At 48.4% G+C, this 19,645-nt stretch overlaps 1 protein-coding gene across 1 annotated transcript in view; it reads right to left on the reverse strand.

Annotated features, from left to right (window-relative positions):
* The window catches only part of LOC142906670 (uncharacterized), a 248,209-nt gene extending 243,088 nt beyond the window's left edge, over positions 1–5,121 (reverse strand). The window contains exons 1-2 of the mRNA XM_076054965.1: positions 4,985–5,121; positions 3,263–3,379 (exon numbers count right to left, since the gene is read on the reverse strand). The gene's annotated coding sequence lies outside the window, so the exon portion shown is untranslated. The remainder of the gene's footprint in view (positions 1–3,262; positions 3,380–4,984) is intronic.
* Positions 5,122–19,645: the final 14,524 nt, after the last annotated feature.

Consider the following 19,645-nt stretch of genomic DNA (forward strand, 5'->3'; position numbering starts at 1 on the left):
CACTGTGGTGTATGGAGTGTGTAGTGTGGTGTGATGCTGGGTGTGTTTACACTATGTGGTGTATGGTACATGGTGTGTGTAGTGTGGAGTGATGATGGGTGTGTTTACACTGTGTGGTGTATGGAGTGTGTAGTGTGGTGTGATGCTGGGTGTGTTTACACTGTGTGGTACATGGTGTGTGTAGTGTGGAGTGATGATGGCTGTGTTGACACTGCGCAGTACGGGATGTTTTATATTTTAACAGCAGTTACATGTTTATATAGAGATGACATCGATGCTCATCAGGGATCATCCAGTGTAAGGGTTGTGAGTGCATTGAATAATGCATTTTTTTATAAAGAATACTATAATGTGCAGCTCAAGTTTGTGTGGATCACACTTCGGGTTCCCTGTTACTAATTGGGTTTGCTTTGGTAAATTACAAATTGTTCGTAAAATAATACAGTCACGTTTTTATTCACGTTTTGAAACGGTTCCCTGTTTATGTAACATATGGAGCAAGTACCGATGCTCGCTGTTTGCATCACAACCTGTGTCTGCGTACCCGTGATTGTGTAGCTAACAATTGTGCGGCATGGGGACGCTCTCAAATTTGAGAGGGGCAAACTAAGACAAGTCAAAGTGAACGACTTCAACTGTCTCTCGCCTCAACCAGCACGGTGTGGCGCTCATCTTCATTGGTGGCTCTGAGTCAGCAGTGGAAATTCGTGAACCCGTTCAACACAGAGGCTGGGTGCCCACTGGCACGCTCACTTTGCTGACCCGCCCATACTGGACATCTGTGAGAAAGAGCTTCAAAGCTCATCGGATTCCTCCACTCTAAATACAGATTCTGATTCTGACTTTACAACACCACGACTGGTGTGAGGGTCAAAGTAACGCGTTCCGTACAGTGCCCGGATACGGAACCCAAGCACGCAGGTAAAGTTCGGGGCTTTCCGACAGTGGCAGTGTTGTTCGCTCACGGGTTCCTGAGACGCTCGGCACACAGAGCCGCCCTGCAGCCCAACCACACCCAGCACCGTGCATGTGGGCATGGTCCTTGTGGAGATAGTCCCTGTGTACCTGTGTACAGGTGTGTAGGTACAGATACACAGTGTAGCTGCATGATCTCCCTATGTACCTATGTACAGGTGTGTAGGTACAGATACACAGTGTAGCTGCATGATCTCCCTGTGTACCTGTTTACAGGTGTGTAGGTACAGATACACAGTGATGCTGCATGATATCCCTATGTACCTGTGTACAGGTGTGTGAGTACAGATACACAGTGTAGCTGCATAATCTCCCTTATGTACCTGTGTACAGGTGTGTAGGTACAGATACACAGTGTAGCTGCATGATCTCCCTTATGTACCTGTGTACAGGTGTGTAGGTACAGATACACAGTGTAGCTGCATGATCTCCCTATGTACCTGTGTACAGGTGTGTGGGTACAGATACACAGTGAAGCTGCATGATCTCCCTATGTACCTGTGTACAGGTGTGTAGGTACAGATACACAGTGTAGCTGCATGATCTCCCTTATGTACCTGTGTACAGGTGTGTGGGTCGACTCTACTCAAGACTCTTAAGAAGCCCAAATGCCCACTGACAGTGTTTTGGGAGTTTACCCTCCACACTCTGGATTGTCACGGCATGTGGCGTCACTGATAGACGCACAGTGAATGTTTTGTCTGCTGCAATATTCAGCTGTTTAGCTGTGTTCATTAACACTTCGCTAATATGCACAAAGAACTGCACGTGTGTCCACATTGCTATATTAGACCACAAACTGAAACATTTAGAAACTATGGCCAACCAACAAGCAGCAGTGAAACAAAGACACAACTATAGACCGGCTTCGTCTTTTTAAGGACTCATCAGTGGAGCAGTCATCAGTCTTCACTGCTGCCGTATGCCCCTGGGAGCCTTACGCAGGGACAGGGCTGACCTCTACGCTATGTTTGGCCATTTTTTCTAATTGTTTTAAGTTGTGGTATATAAATACAACATGGTCATAAATGTAAGTTATGTCTGAGCTCGTGGTCTGGATGAGGCTGAGAGGCGTTGTACATGCAGTGTGCATCTCTGTGAGTTGTTAAATTTATTTGTAAAGTTGGTGCTTTAAGAGGCTGTTATTCATCAGTGGATAGAGCACGGGTAATCACGATGAGGGATCGCTTTGAAGCCTACTTGGTTCAATATAGTATCTGGTGAGTGTCATGTAAGTGGTGTCAGGAGTGTAGTATCTGGTGAGTGGCGAGTAGTATCTGGTGAGTGGCAGGCGATTAGTGAGTGTTAAGTGAGTGGTGTAAATGTCTGGTGGGTGTTGACTGGTATCAGGTGAGTGGTGTGATGAGTGTCTTGTGAGTAGTGTAAGATAAGTGGTGAGGGCTAGGTGAGTGGTGTAAGATGAGTAGTGAGTGGTGAGTATGAGTGCTGAGGGCTAGGTGAGTGTGAGTGGTGAGGACTAGGTGAGTGTTAGTGGTGAGGGCTACATGAGTGTGAGTGGTAAGGGCTAGGTGAGTGTAAGTGGTGAGTGAGTGGTTGAGAGTGAGTGGTGAGTGTGAGTGGTGAGACATCATCAGGCTGACCACGAGTGCTGAGGGCTATATGAGTGGTGTATGATGAGTGCTGAGTGGTGAGGGTTGTGTGAGTGGCAAGGGCTAGGAGAGTGGTGAGTGAGTGTGAGTGATGAGACATCGTCAGGCTGACCACGAGTGGTGAGGGCTATATGAGTAGTGTTAGATGAGTAGTGAGTGTGAGTGGTGAGTCAGTGGTGAGTGAGTGGTGAGTATGAGTGGTAAGGGCTGTGTGAGTGGTAAGGTCTAGGTGAGTGTAAGTGGTGGTGAGTGCGAGTGGTGAGACATCGTCAGGTTGACCACGAGTGGTGAGGGCTATATGAGTAGTGTTAGATGAGCAGTGAGTGAGTAGTGAGTGAGTGGTGAGTGGTGAGTGAGTGGTGAGTGTGAGTGGTGAGTGAGTGTTGAGTGGTGAGTGTTGTGTGAGTGGTAAGGGCTAGGTGAGTGGTGAGACATCGTCAGGCTAGCCACGAGGACCAAGGCGAGGAGCGCCGAGATACGTCGGGGTTATTGTTGTTATTGTTGTTGTTCTTTTAGGGGTTTATTTTATACTGGCAGGAGGTAACCCGGCGTTTCCCCGGGGGGGAAAAATACATTTCAAAACGTGTCTTCACTTAGCAGCGTTACTACTGGGTAGCCTGCATCCAGTGTATGATCGTCTCGTCACGTGCGGTGGGGTAAAGTGTGGGTAAGCTCACCTCTTCCAGGGCATCTGGTCAACGTGGAGTAATCGAACAGGCGCCCTCTCGAGCTGCCTCCACTGAAGCCCCTTCCACGAGCAGCGGTGCGAGCACTTGCAGGGCTGCGCCTTGACGCTTTAACAGAAACACGAGGAGGGCACATCGTCCACGCAGTGACCTCAAATCCATTATAATCAGCAGCGTGTTCATAATCATCAACATTATCATCACCATCTTCTTAATTATCATCTTCGGTAGCGTTTTCAGAATTATCAGCAATGCCATGACTGTCACCAGCAGTATCATAGTTATCTTAAAAACTGTCATCAGCAGCATATTTAGCAGCAGCAGCATCGTCATAACTACTATAATTATCAACAGCAGCAGCAGCAATATTGTTATAATCAGCATCATGATTATAATCAGCAGCAACATTGTCAAAACTATCATCAACAGCATCCTAATTACTGTCTTCATCATCGCATTATCCTCATTATCATCAACGCCTTCGTCAAAATGATCATCAACTTCATAATGATAATCAGCAGCAACGTCATCATCAATACCACCATCAGGAACATCGTCGTCATCATCATCAGCGTTGTATTGATTACTAGCGGGAAGCACCTGGCGTTTGAAAATGTATCTTAAAAACATAACATATACTTTTGATTTAAACCTTTCGTGACTGCAGGGATTCATATTCTTAGTTCTTTCGGTAAAGTCACGTAGAAGGGAAACAATAAAATAATAAAAATATAAAACAATAAAATTCTCACGTTTCAACTGCAACACAAGCAATCATCATCAGGTGTGAAAACCACAACAAGAAAATGTTTCAAATTTTCTTGTTGTGGTTTTCACACCTGATGATGATTGCTGGTGTTGCAGTCGAAACGTCGTGAGAATTTTATTTTTTATATTTTTATTATTTTATTTTTTCCCTTCTACGTGACTTTACCGAAAGAACCAAGAATATATAACATATACCGTACATACACAAATACTAAGCTATTGTGAAAGCCCGGCTTTCCGTTTGTCCATTTGTCCGTCAACAAAATTAAAGAGGCTTGCAGAAGTCCTGAATCAAAAGGTTGTAGAAAGTGGGGGGTAAATAGTTTACCTAAAAGGTTTCCACAAATTGTCGACCCCCAGCCAATTTTTATTTTGTAGGCATAGACACCTACACACGCTACACACAATAGTTAGTAGTGTCTAGTGACTCTATTGCAGTGTCTGCTGACTGTAGTAGTATCTACTGACTTTACAGTAGTATCTACTGACTGTAGTATCTACTGACAGTAGTAGTATCTGCTGACTCTATAGTAGTATCTACTGTCTCTGTAGTAGTATCTATTGACTCTATAGCAGTGTCTATCTCTGTAGTAGTAACTGCACACGTTGAGGTGGGGAGGGGCGAGGAGGACATCAAACCGTGCAAAATTTACCTCAGCGTTGTGCCTCTGTGTCGTAGTAGTATCAACATTTACCTCAGCGTTGTGTCTCTGTGTTGTAGTAGTATCAACATTTACCTCAGCGTTGTGTCTCTGTGTTGTAGTAGTATCAACATTTACCTCAGCGTTGTGCCTCTGTGTTGTAGTAGTATCAACATTTACCTCAGCGTTGTGCCTCTGTGTTGTAGTAGTGTCAACATTTACCTCAGCATTGTGTCTGTGTTGTAGTAGTATCAACATTTACCTCAGCGTTGTGCCTCTGTGTTGTAGTAGTATCAACATTTACCTCAGCGTAGTGCCCGTGTTGTTTTCCCGCCTTTTTGACGCGAGGGGGAAGCTCCCTCACGTCGCCGCTGAGCGAGGCCGCGTGCGCTGCCAGGGGCAACTACGAGGCGGGATTCCCGCGCGTGCGTTGCCAGGGGCAACTACGAGGCGGGATTCCCGCGCGTGCGTTGCCAGGGTCAACTACGAGGCGGGATTCCCGCGCGTGCGTTGCCAGGGGCAACCACGGGGCGGAATTCCCGCGCGTGCGTTGCCAGGGGCAACCACGGGGCGGAATTCCCGCGCATGCGCAGATGCGTGCTTTGGCGTTCGCGATCAGCGTAGTAATATAAATTATTATAAAGTGTGATTTTATTATTCTTGGTTCTTTCGAAGAAGACCGCTTGTGTTGCAATCGAAACGTGGTGGGTTTTTAAAAATTGTATTTTTTATTTAATTTGTATTTTCTATCTACGTGACTTTACCCAAAGAACCATGAATTCATGCAGTCACGAAAGTTTTAAGTTAAAATGTGATTTTATTTGTTCACGTTTGACGGAGGAAAACAAACAGCACATTTTTGTCGGCGGGGCTTAGTGCGTTGCAAGGCGTGCGCAGACAGAGAGACAAAAAAATACTTTTATAGGTAAGAAGATTTTTTTTTACTTTAAACTTTCTTGACTGCAGGAATTAATATTCTTGGTTCTTTCATTGGAGCTCCGTCGTCCCGACAGTTTTGTTACTTCACCTGAAGAGGGCTACTTGTGTTGTGGCCGAAACGTCGTGATAATTTTATTGTCTTATTTTATTATTTTATTCTCATTCTACGTGACTTTACCGAAAGAACCAAAGAAGATGAATCCTTGCAGTCACGAAAGCTTTAAATCGAAATTCTTTCAGTAAAGTCAAAATAAAAGATTACAAAATTAAATTAAATATATTTTTTCAAATATTAGTTCATTAACTTTTATTTGATTTTCTGTCTACGTGACTTTACCGAAAGAACCAAGAATAGGTAATATTGTTGTTCGGTAAAGTCACGTAGGTAAATTAAAATAAAACAATTAAATCACGACGTTTCGGAGGCAACACAAGCTTCCGTCTTCAGGTGGAACAGTCACAGCATCAAATACTTGATGTACTTGGGGCGATGTTCCCTGCAGTCACGAAAGCTTCAAATCTAGAATTATTGTTGTTGTTAGTCAGAGACAAGTGCCTTCTAAACCATGACCACATACTGACTGGACTGTGTTCACTGTCCCTGCATCAATGGACACGAACGCGTGCACCACAGCGAGTGTCGCGAGTGCGACTTCTGTGCAGGCTCCATGCTGGGGCTGAGCCGCGTCGCGTGAGGCTCGTGGCCACCTTTTAAAGCGCTCGCCACAAATAAACCACCACCACCTTGGTGATGTCGTCTAGGGGCATAAACCATCACCACCACCACCTTGGTGATCTCGTCTAGGGGCATAAACCATCACCACCACCACCTTGGTGATGTCGTCTAGGGGCATAAACCATCACCACCACCACCTTGGTGATGTCGTCTAGGGGCATAAACCACCACCACCACCACCACCTTGGTGATGTCGTCTAGGGGCATAAACCATCACCACCACCACCTTGGTGATCTCGTCTAGGGGCATAAACCATCACCACCACCACCTTGGTGATGTCGTCTAGGGGCATAAACCATCACCACCACCACCTTGGTGATGTCGTCTAGGGGCATAAACCACCACCACCACCTTGGTGATGTCGTCTAGGGGCATAAACCATCACCACCACCACCACCTTGGTGATGTCATCTAGGGGCATAAACCATCACCACCACCACCTTGGTGATGTCGTCTAGGGGCATAAACCATCACCACCACCACCTTGGTGATGTCGTCTAGGGGCATAAACCATCACCACCACCACCTTGGTGATGTCGTCTAGGGGCATAAACCACCACCACCACCACCACCTTGGTGATGTCGTCTAGGGGCATAAACCATCACCACCACCACCTTGGTGATGTCGTCTAGGGGCATAAACCATCACCACCACCACCTTGGTGATCTCGTCTAGGGGCATAAACCATCACCACCACCACCTTGGTGATGTCGTCTAGGGGCATAAACCATCACCACCACCACCTTGGTGATGTCGTCTAGGGGCATAAACCACCACCACCACCACCACCTTGGTGATCTCGTCTAGGGGCATAAACCATCACCACCACCACCTTGGTGATGTCGTCTAGGGGCATAAACCATCACCACCACCACCTTGGTGATGTCGTCTAGGGGCATAAACCACCACCACCACCTTGGTGATGTCGTCTAGGGGCATAAACCATCACCACCACCACCACCTTGGTGATGTCATCTAGGGGCATAAACCATCACCACCACCACCTTGGTGATGTCGTCTAGGGGCATAAACCATCACCACCACCGCCTTGGTGATGTCGTCTAGGGACATAAACCACCACCACCACCACCTTGGTGATGTCGTCTAGGGGTATAAACCATCACCACCACCACCTTGGTGATGTCGTCTAGGGGCATAAACCATCACCACCACCTTGGTGATGTCGTCTAGGGACATAAACCATCACCACCACCACCTTGGTGATGTCGTCTAGGGGCATAAACCATCACCACCACCTTGGTGATGTCGTCTAGGGGCATAAACCATCACCACCACCACCTTGGTGATGTCGTCTAGGGGCATAAACCATCACCACCACCACCTTGGTGATGTCGTCTAGGGGCATAAACCATCACCACCACCACCTTGGTGATGTCGTCTAGGGGCATAAACCATCACCACCACCTTGGTGATGTCGTCTAGGGGCATAAACCATCACCACCACCACCTTGGTGATGTCGTCTAGGGGCATAAACCATCACCACCTTGGTGATGTCGTGTAGGGGCATAAACCATCACCATCACCACCTTGGTGATGTCGTCTAGGGGCATAAACCATCACCACCACCTTGGTGATGTCGTCTAGGGGCATAAACCATCACCACCACCACCTTGGTGATGTCGTCTAGGGGCATAAACCATCACCACCATCACCTTGGTGATGTCGTCTAGGGGCATAAACCATCACCACCACCTTGGTGATGTCGTCTAGGGGCATAAACCATCACCATCACCACCTTGGTGATGTCGTCTAGGGGCATGAACCATCACCACCACCACCTTGGTGATGTCGTCTAGGGGCATAAACCATCACCACCACCACCTTGGTGATATTGTCTAGGGGCATAAACCATCACCATCACCACCTTGGTGATGTCGTCTAGGGGCATAAACCATCACCACCATCACCTTGGTGATGTCGTCTAGGGGCATAAACCATCACCACCACCTTGGTGATGTCGTCTAGGAGCATAAACCATCACCACCATCACCTTGGTGATGTCGTCTAGGAGCATAAACCATCACCACCATCACCTTGGTGATGTCGTCTAGGAGCATAAACCATCACCACCATCACCTTGGTGATGTCGTCTAGGGGCATAAACCATCACCACCACCTTGGTGATGTCGTCTAGGGGCATAAACCATCACCACCATCACCTTGGTGATGTCGTCTAGGGGCATAAACCGTCACCACCACCACCACCTTGGTGATGTCGTCTAGGGGCATAAACCACCACCACCACCTTGGTGATGTCGTCTAGGGGCATAAACCATCACTATCACCACCTTGGTGATGTCGTCTAGGGGCATAAACCACCACCACCACCACCTTGGTGATGTCGTCTAGGGGCATAAATCATCACCACCACCTTGGTGATGTCGTCTAGGGGCATAAACCATCACCACCACCACCTTGGTGATATTGTCTAGGGGCATAAACCATCACCATCACCACCTTGGTGATGTCGTCTAGGGGCATAAACCATCACCACCATCACCTTGGTGATGTCGTCTAGGGGCATAAACCATCACCACCACCTTGGTGATGTCGTCTAGGAGCATAAACCATCACCACCATCACCTTGGTGATGTCGTCTAGGAGCATAAACCATCACCACCATCACCTTGGTGATGTCGTCTAGGAGCATAAACCATCACCACCATCACCTTGGTGATGTCGTCTAGGGGCATAAACCATCACCACCACCTTGGTGATGTCGTCTAGGGGCATAAACCATCACCACCATCACCTTGGTGATGTCGTCTAGGGGCATAAACCGTCACCACCACCACCACCTTGGTGATGTCGTCTAGGGGCATAAACCACCACCACCACCACCTTGGTGATGTCGTCTAGGGGCATAAACCATCACTATCACCACCTTGGTGATGTCGTCTAGGGGCATAAACCACCACCACCACCACCTTGGTGATGTCGTCTAGGGGCATAAATCATCACCACCACCTTGGTGATGTCGTCTAGGGGCATAAACCACCATCACCACCACCACCTTGGTGATGTCGTCTAGGGGCATAAACCACCACCACCACCACCTTGGTGATGTCATCTAGGGGCATAAACCATCACTATCACCACCTTGGTGATGTCGTCTAGGGGCATAAACCACCACCACCACCACCTTGGTGATGTCGTCTAGGGGCATAAATCATCACCACCACCTTGGTGATGTCGTCTAGGGGCATAAACCACCATCACCACCACCACCTTGGTGATGTCGTCTAGGGGCATAAACCATCACCACCACCACCTTGGTGATGTCGTCTAGGAGCATAAACCATCACCACCACCACCTTGGTGATGTCGTCTAGGGGCATAAACCATCACCACCACCTTGGTGATGTCGTCTAGGGGCATAAATCATCACCACCACGCCAACTCCGGCCATCCTCGCAGCGGCCTTTGGCTGGCCATCGAACAAAGACGGTGGTCACCGCATCACTCGCGCTTTCAGATGCGCTTCTGTGGCCGTCTGGAACGTTCTTCCTTACGATATTAGGAAGCCACTGTGGCTATGCACTTTTAAATCTGAATTGAAAACTAATTTCTTTAGAACTCCCCTTCTTCTGATGACGACCGCTTGTGTTGCGATCGAAACGTCGTGGCTTTTTTATATTTTTCAGGCTACAGTCTACATTATAGACTGCCAGTACACTCACTCAGCTTAATAAGCATTGCTACAGTCTACATTATAGACTGCCAGTACACTCACTCAGCTTAATAACCATTGCTACAGTCTACATTATAGACTGCCAGTACACTCACTGAGCTTAATAACCATTGCTACAGTCTACATTATAGAATGCCAGTACACTCACTCAGCTTAATAACCATTGCTACAGTCTACATTACAACCTGCCAGTACACTCACTCAGCTTAATAACCATTGCTACAGTCTACATTATAGACTGCCAGTACACTCACTCAGCTTAATAATCATTGCTACAGTCTACATTATAGACTACCAGTACACTCACTCAGCTTAATAACCAGGCTACAGTCTACATTATAGACTGCCAGTACACTCACTCCGCTTAATAAGCATTCTACAGTCTACATTATAGACTGCCAGTACACTCACTCAGCTTAATAATCATTGCTACAGTCTACATTATAGACTGCCAGTACACTCACTCAGCTTAATAACCATTGCTACAGTCTACATTATAGACTACCAGTACACTCACCGAGGTTAATAACCAGGCTACAGTCTACATTATAGACTGCCAGTACACTTACTCAGCTTAATAACTATTGCTACAGTCTACATTATAGACTGCCAGTACACTCACTCAGCTTAATAACCATTGCTACAGTCTACATTATAGACTGCCAGTACACTCACTCAGCTTAATAATCATTGCTACAGTCTACATTATAGACTACCAGTATACTCACTCAGCTTAATAACCAGGCTACAGTCTACATTATAGACTGCCAGTACACCGTACTCCGATTAGAACCAGGCTACAGTATTTTTTATTATTTTTATTCACTTTATTTTTATTTTTCTATCGACGTAACTTTACCGAAAGAACCAAAATAATATTCTTTAGAACTACTTTTTGTTTTAAGTTTGTTGTCCTTCCCCCTCACCTCCGATTAGCACGGTTGGTTAAGTACGGTGTGAAAGAAGTTCAACATACACACAAAGAAATAGATCCCCCGTATAGCCTTAACAGACTGTAGGGGCAAGTCCTGTTAGCGAGCACCTATGGAGGCCGGCACAGCACACGAGGGGGTGGGTGGCCAGCACCACGCCCGGCCGCCTTTGTCTCCCTAGCGGCGATGTTTACTACACACCGCACCAGGTACTCGTTTTGAGTGATCCCCACGAACTGGGTGACATTGGCTAACAGAGCTGCTGCACTGCCCGGGGAGGGGGCACGTTGTCCGTGTCGGTGTGCCCAGAGTCAAGCAGCAGGCACGGCGTGAGGCGTGAGTGGTGCAGAGAGGTTGCACAGAGAGGCGGCTGGTGGCCGGGTGGCCTGCACCGTGGCAGGGCGCTGCTGGGACCCTGCTGGGCTCTCAAGCCACGCGAGCTGATGGCCTCGTCCCAGTTCAAACTCCCAGCCCATGACGCCAGCAGCACGATTTGAATGTGAGGTGGAACTGAAAAAGACGAGATTTAGCGTGAGAGATAATTACTCACTGCTAATAATAGTTACATGAATTATGGAGGAAGTGGAGTAGATGATGTAACATGATTATCGTGCTTATGATGGTGTAATTTGTGTGGCGTTACTTGAATAAACAATCACAATTGGATTTTCAGGTAATTCACTGACGTCACGGTGGGTTTATAAATACACAAAACATCGCGGGCTGTCGGGTTGCCCTTGGACACGTGACCCCGCGAGTGAACGATGTGAACCAGTTTACTCGCACACCAACACGTTCATGAACACGGCAGCCACATCATGAGGCAGCCCCGTGTACGCCGGATTGCCCCCTGCTACCACACTTACCATTTAAAAACTCCTTATGCACGTAATGGAGAGTTCTAGCAAATTATATTTAAAAAAATCGAATAGCATCTCCATAAAAAATGTGTTATCATTATTTAGTCCAATGGCCCATTGCGCTTCTGTGCTAAACAGCAACATTTGTATCGTGAATTTGCCTCCAGCAATCACCTTTCTACACCTGATCTTGTCGGAGCTCACAATCTAAGCAGTATGGAGCCTGGATAGCGCTCGGAATGGGTGACCCACAGTGCTTGCCTGCAGTTCTGAATTAGAGACTGCAAGGGTTGCGAAGTGCAGCACTCAGAAAACTCCAAATACAGATCTGGTTCACGAACTGGACTGAGTCTGTGGATTGATCCATCAGTGCAGAGATTTGAGATTTTCCCCTCATCTGCGAGGGGTTTCTCCACGTCACGTGCAGTGTCCATGGGTACTTACCTGGATCACTTCTTTATTGTCTGCCAGTACATTCCGCAGGGGGCATTTATAACGCATGAAATGCGTTGAGTCACTCCACGGAAACCAGACGCACAGGTAACGTTCGGGGCTTTCCGACAGTCGCGGCGTTGTTTGCTACGCGGGTTCCGGACAAACCCAGCCCACACAGCCTCCCTGCAGTTCAACCAAACACAGGATAATTCCTCTTAGCCGCGGCCCTATTACCCGTGGACACTGTGGGGTCCGCGAAAACTCCTATTATCCGTTACCAAATGTCTTACTATTGTCCCTGGTTATCGTTGATGGTACCTATAGTGTACCCATCATACATTGTGTGTGTGTCTGGGTGCGTGCTATGAGCGCGCTGCACTCCGAACCCGGTGACACGAGGTAGATTCTTGCTCACGGCCAACACCAGTGACGAAACTGCGAAGCGGTCATGACCCTCCTCAAGGTTGACTCAAACATTGTCATTAGGGAGACAAAGGTGGTCGGGCGTGGTGCTGGCCACCTACCCGCTGGTGTACCGTGTCGGCCGTCATAGGTGTTTGCTAACATCACTTGCTAGAAAAGTCTGTTAAGTCTATATGGGGAATCTTTGTCTTCATATCTGTGTGTGTGTCTGTATATCCGTCTCTGTTGCTTACACGGAGATAGAGACATACATATGTCCTTGAAGCAGATACTTGTCCGTTCTGCTTATTACCTGCGATTTTTTTCGCAAATATACCTTCTTACCCGCAGAGTAAACAGCGGGTACCAGAGGTTACACCACAACTCATTATCCACAATTTTTGCAAAGATAAGAGTAATGTGGAAAATCTGTCCTATTATCCAAGGGTTATCCGCCATTTTTTACCCCGTGCATAAGAGGAGTAAAATAGTGGATAACCCTGCAGATAATAGAAACCGCAATATTGATTCTTCAAATCACCACAGAAGAGAGGAATTATCCTATACATAACAGAAAATAATCCAGAAGTCACCAGCATTTATTTAACCAAGCCTGCCTGAGACACTTTGTCCAGAGTTTGCTTGCATTGGTGAATGTTGCTGAAATAATATATTCTTAGAATGCCGTGGGGCCAATGATTTCCGTAAAAATGTTCGTTTTTGTGGAGAAACCGATCAATCTGAAACAAACAAACATTTGGATCAACCAGCATTTTGTATCTCGGCCCAATTTTTTTTTATCTTTTTTTGGATCCATCCAAAATCAGGAACACATCTCTGTGGGTACAAACACGCGGTGTAGCTGCATGATCTCCATGATTTACCTGTGTACAGGTGTGTACGTACAAACACACGGTGCAGCTGCATGATCTCCCTAATGTACAGTGAGGGAAAAAAGTATTTGATCCCCTGCTGATTTTGTACGTTTGCCCACTGACAAAGAAATGATCAGTCTATAATTTTAATGGTAGGTTTATTTGAACAGTGAGAGACAGAATAACAACAACAATAATCCAGAAAAACGCATGTCAAAAATGTTATAAATTGATTTGCTTTTTAATTAGGTAAATAAGTATTTGACCCCCTCTCAATCGGAAAGATTTCTGGCTCCCAGGTGTCTTTTATACAGGTAACGAGCTGGGTACAAACGCACGGTGTAGCTGCATGATCTCCCTAATGTACCTGTGTACAGGTGTGTAAGTTTCCATCGTAACAATGCTGCTGATAAGAGGCTACAAATAATTGAGAGAGGCGCTCTGATTAGGCCAACAAGCCTGATTTATTTAATGATATATTGGTGGGATTTTGTGTTTGCCAATGCAGGACGTGAACCTATTCATCACGAAGCCGGAGTGCCCACGAGTTTGTGTTCTTTACATCACCACGACTGGGTCTCAGGGTCAAAGTAAGGCGTTACAAACAGTCCCTTGATCCGGATGCCGGGTGTGCAGGTAAGTTCGGGGCTTTCCGACAGTCGCAGTGTTGTTACCTCGCCTGCTCCTGAGAAGCCCCGCCCACACAGCAGACTTGCCAGTCCGACCAGATACAGCACAGTGCGTGTGGGCATGACCTCTCCCAAATCAATTTGTCTCAAGGTGTGTGCAGTACGGATACCCAGCGTAATTCCATCATATGTACCTGCATGGAGTTGTATGGGTACCCGGGCGTACAGTAACATAGTGTATCTCTGTGGATTCTGTCATGTACCTGTGTGCAGTTCTAAAACCCACTCACAGAGGTGAGTTATACGCCCAAAGCAAATGCATGCAGCCTCTCTGCCGACATACCTCGTCTTCAATGTTCCTGGCAAGAAACGCTGCATGCAGATTTATCTCACGGCGAGTCTCATGTTACCTGGATGTCGACCAATTTTGACCTCATACCAATTCATGTGGTGTGGCTACAAATTCAACAATATTCGTTTATCCTGTGCCGACGGTGGTTTAAGTTGAAAAAAAAAGTGAAGTCACGAGTGAAAACATCATGTAGCTTGTGCATGATACATGGTGAATCATGCATGAAATTCCTCATAAAATCTAGAATTATTCCCAGTCGAGTGTATATTATTTGCCAGGCGTTGTTGTCGCACGCCCATAATGCAGCACTGTAGAGGCGAGGATTGGTGGATCGCACAAAGATCGTGGAACATCCCTCTCCGTGGGCGTTGAGGTGCCAGGAGAATGCAGCACAGCACACGCGTGGACTCCATCCTAGCGAGCCGATGGCCTCGTTCCAGTCAACTTCCTATCTCATGGCGCCAACGGCAGAATTTGAATACGAGGTGGAACTGAAAAAAAAGAGATTTAGTATGAGAGATCATTTATTACTAATAATTGTCGTACGATTAATGAAGGAAATTGATTGAGTGGATGAAGTAAAAGGGAGTATCGTGCTTATAATGTCATTTGTGTGGCGCTACTTGAATAAACAATCACAATTGGATCATCAGGTAATTCACTGACGTCACGGTGGGTTTATATATCCCACAAACATCGCGAGCTACCGGGTTGTCCTAGGGCACGTGAATGATCGAGTGAACGATGTGAACCATGTTACTTGCACACCGCACACATTCATGAACATGGCAGCCACATGAGGCAACCCTGTGTACAAGGCAATCGATGCCCTACCGACTGCCTCCTGCTACCACGCTATTACCATTGAAACTGATTGTGCACTTACTGGAGAATTCTCGTCAATAAAATACATAATTCGCCTAATATCTCAATATAAAAATGTGTATAGTTATTTTTTTTTAAGTTTAGGCCAACTGCCTTTTGAGCTTCTAGATTGATGCTAAACAGCAGCATTTGCATCGGCATTTGCGTTCCAGCAATCACCTTTATACGCCTGATCTTGTCGGATTTCGCAGGCCAAGCAGGTTGGAGCCTGGTCAGCGCTCGGATGGGTGACCACAGAGCTTGCCTGGGGTTCTGGATTGGGCACTGCAGGGGTTGTTAAGTTGATCTCTAAGTAAACTCTACATTCAGATCTGATCCACGAACTGGATTGAGTCTGTGGATTGATCCATCTGTGCAGAGAGTTTCCCCTCATCTGCGTGGGGTGTCACCATGTCACATGCAGTGCCCTTGGGTACTTACCTGGGTAACTTCTTTATTGTCTGCCAGTACATTCCGCAGGTGGCATTTATAACGCATGAAACGCGTTGAGTCACTGCACGGAAACCAGACGCACAGGTAACGTTCGGGGCTTTCCGACAGTCGCGGCGTTGTTTGCTGCGCGGGTTCCGGACAAACCCAGCCCACAGAGCCTCCCTGGAGTTCAACCAGACACAGAAGAATTCCTCTTTATCCGCGGCCCTATTATCCGTGGCAACTGTAGGGTCCGTGAAATATCCTCTTATCCGTTGCCCGATGTCTTCCTGTTATCCATGGTTATCTGTGACTGTACCCATAATGTACCCATCATACATTGTGTGTGTGGGTGCGTCCTGTGAGAGCGCTGCACTACGAACCCAGCAACCCGAGCAAGATTCCTGCTCACGGCCAACACCAGTGGCGAAACTGTGAACCGGTCATGGCCCTCCTCAAGGTCGACTCAAAAATTACCACTAGGAAGACAAAGGTGGTCGGGCGTGGGGCTGGCCACCTACCCCCTGGTGTACCGTGTCGGCCGTCATAGGTGTTTGCTAACATCACTTGCTAGAAAAGTATGTTAAGGCTATATGGGGGATCTTTGTCTTAATATCTGTGTGTGTCTGTACATCCGTCTCTGTTGCTTACACGGAGATATAGACAGACATATGTCCTTGAAGCAGATACGTGTCCCTTCTGCTTATTACCTGCGATTTTTTCGTTAAAATACAGTTACTTTACAAATCTACCATATTACCCGCAGAGTTAACAATGGGTACCAGAGTTTACACCACAATTCATTATCCACAATTTTTGCAAGATTAAGAGGAGTAATGTGGAAAATCCGTCCTAATATCCAAGGGTTAACCGCCAATTTTTACCCCGTGCATAAGAGGAGTAAAATAGTGGATAACCCTGCAGATAATAGAAACTGCAATATTGCTTCTTCACATCACCACAGAAGAGAGGAGTTATCCTGTACATAACAGAAAATAATCCTGAAGTCACCAGCATGATTCAATCAAGCCTGCCTGAGACACTTTGTCCAGAGTTTGCTTGCATTGGTGATTGTTGCTGAAATTATGTATTCTTAGAATGCCGTGGGGCCGATGATTTCTGTAAAAAAAAAGTTTTGTGGAGAGACCGATCAATCTGAAACAAACAAACATTTGGATCAAACAACATTTTGTAGCTCGGCCCAATTTTCTAATCTTTTTTTAATCCATCCAAGATCAGGAACACATTTCTGGGGGTACGGACACATGGTGTAGCTGCATAATCTCCCTAATGTACCTGTGTACAGGTGTGTGGGTACAAACGCACGGTGTAGCTGCATGATCTCCCTAATGTACCTGTGTACAGGTGTGTGGGTACAGATACACAGTGAAGCTGCATGATCTCCCTAATGTACTTGTGTACAGGTGTGTGGGTACAGATTCACGGTGTAGCTGCATGATCTCCCTAATGTACTTGTGTACAGGTGTGTGGGTACAGATACACGGTGTAGCTGCATGATCTCCCTAATGTACCTGTGTACAGGTGTGTGGGTACAAACACACGGTGTAGCTGCATAATCTCCCTAATGTACCTGTGTACAGGTGTGTGGGTACAAACACACGGTGTAGCTGCATGATCTACCCTAATGTACCTGTGTACAGGTGTGTGGGTACAAACACACGGTGTAGCTGCATGATCTCCCTAATGTACCTGTGTACAGGTGTGTGGGTACAAACGCACGGTGTAGCTGCATGATCTCCCTAATTTACCTGTGTACAGGTGTGTACGTTTACATGTTGACACTGCTGCTGATTAGAGGCTACAAATAATTGGGTGAGACGCTCTGATCAGGCCAACATGCCTGGGTTATTTAATAATATATTGGTCAAGATGGCGCCGATGATGGCAGCCTCGGCCGGTTGGGGCGCCCTGTTTTGTCTAGTTTTGTCCAGTTTTGTCTTGAGAGGGGCTTGCTGTTCAACACACTCGTGCTGGTGAGAGAGGCCTGCTGTTCATCACACCCGTGCTGGTGAGAGAGGCCTGCTGTTGTGGGGCCTGCTGTTCATCACACCCGTGCTGGTGAGAGAGGCCTGCTGTTCAGTACACCCATGTTGAGGGGCCTGCTGTTCAGCACACCCTTGCTGGTGAGAGAGGCCTGCTGTTGAGGGGCCTGCTGTTCAGCACACCCGTGCTGGTGAGAGGGGCCTGCTGTTGAGGGGCCTGCTGTTCAGCACACCCGTGCTGGTGAGAGGGGCCTGCTTTTCAGCACACCCGTGCTGGTGAGAGGGGCCTGCTGTTCAGCACACCCGTGCTGGTGAGAGAGGCCTGCTGTTCAGCACACCCGTGTTGAGGGGCCTGCTGTTCAGCACACCCGTGCTGGTGGGAGGGGCCTGCTGTTCATCACATCCGTGTTGGTGAGAGGGGCCTGCTGTTCAGCACACCCGTGCTGGTGAGAGAGGCCTGCTGTTCAGCACACCCGTGCTGGTGAGAGAGGCCTGCTGTTCAGCACACCCGTGTTGAGGGGTCCTGCTGTTCAGCACACCCGTGCTGGTGAGAGGGGCCTGCTGGTGAGAGGGGCCTGCTGGTGAGAGGGGCCTGCTGGTGAGAGGGGCCTGCTGGTGAGAGGGGTCTGCTGGTGAGAGGGGCCTGCTGGTGAGAGGGGCCTGCTGGTGAGAGGGGCCTGCTGGTGAGAGGGGCCTGCTGGTGAGAGGGGCCTGCTGGTGAGAGGGGCCTGCTGGTGAGAGGGGCCTGCTGGTGAGAGGGGCCTGCTGGTGAGAGGGGCCTGCTGGTGAGAGGGGCCTGCTGGTGAGAGGGGCCTGCTGGTGAGAGGGGCCTGCTGGTGAGAGGGGCCTGCTGGTGAGAGGGGCCTGCTGGTGAGAGGGGCCTGCTGGTGAGAGGGGCCTGCTGGTGAGAGGGGCCTGCTGGTGAGAGGGGCCTGCTGGTGAGAGGGGCCTGCTGGTGAGAGGGGCCTGCTGGTGAGAGGGGCCTGCTGGTGAGAGGGGCCTGCTGGTGAGAGGGGCCTGCTGGTGAGAGGGGCCTGCTGGTGAGAGGGGCCTGCTGGTGAGAGGGGCCTGCTGGTGAGAGGGGCCTGCTGTTCAGCACACCCGTGTTGGTGAGAGAGGCCTGCTGTTCAGCACACCCGTGCTGGTGAGAGAGGCCTGCTGTTCAGCACACCCGTGTTGAGGGGCCTACTGTTCAGCACACCCGTGCTGGTGAGAGGGGCCTGTTGTTCAACACACCCGTGCTGGTGAGAGGGGCCTACTGTTCAGCACACCCGTGCTGGTGAGAGGGGCCTGCTGTTCAACACACCCGTGCTGGTGAGAGGGGCCTGCTGTTCAACACACCCGTGCTGGTGAGAGGGGCCTGCTGTTCAACACACCCGTGCTGGTGAGAGGGGCCTGCTGTTCATCACACCCGTGCTGGTGAGAGGGGCCTGCTGTTCATCACACCCGTGCTGGTGAGAGGGGCCTGCTGTTCAGCATACCCGTGCTGGTGAGAGAGGCCTGCTGTTCATCACACCCGTGCTGGTGAGAGGGGCGTGCTGTTCATCACACCCGTGTTGGTGAGAGGGGCCTGCTGTTCACTCCCATGCTGGTGAGAGAGGCCTACTGTTCATCACACCCGTGTTGGTGAGAGGGGCCTGCTGTTCACCACTCCCATGCTGGTGAGAGGGGCCTACTGTTCAACACACCAGTGCTGGTGAGAGAGTCCTGCTGTTCAGCACACCCGTGCTGGTGCGAAGATGGCGCTGATGATGGTAGCCTCAGCCGGTCGGTGCGCCCTGTTTTGTCTTG

This window comes from Petromyzon marinus, chromosome 1 (assembly GCF_048934315.1).
Source record: "Petromyzon marinus isolate PM22_M1 ecotype Great Lakes invasive population chromosome 1, UKy_Petmar_22M1.pri1.0, whole genome shotgun sequence".
NCBI classification, from domain to species: domain Eukaryota; kingdom Metazoa; phylum Chordata; class Hyperoartia; order Petromyzontiformes; family Petromyzontidae; genus Petromyzon; species Petromyzon marinus.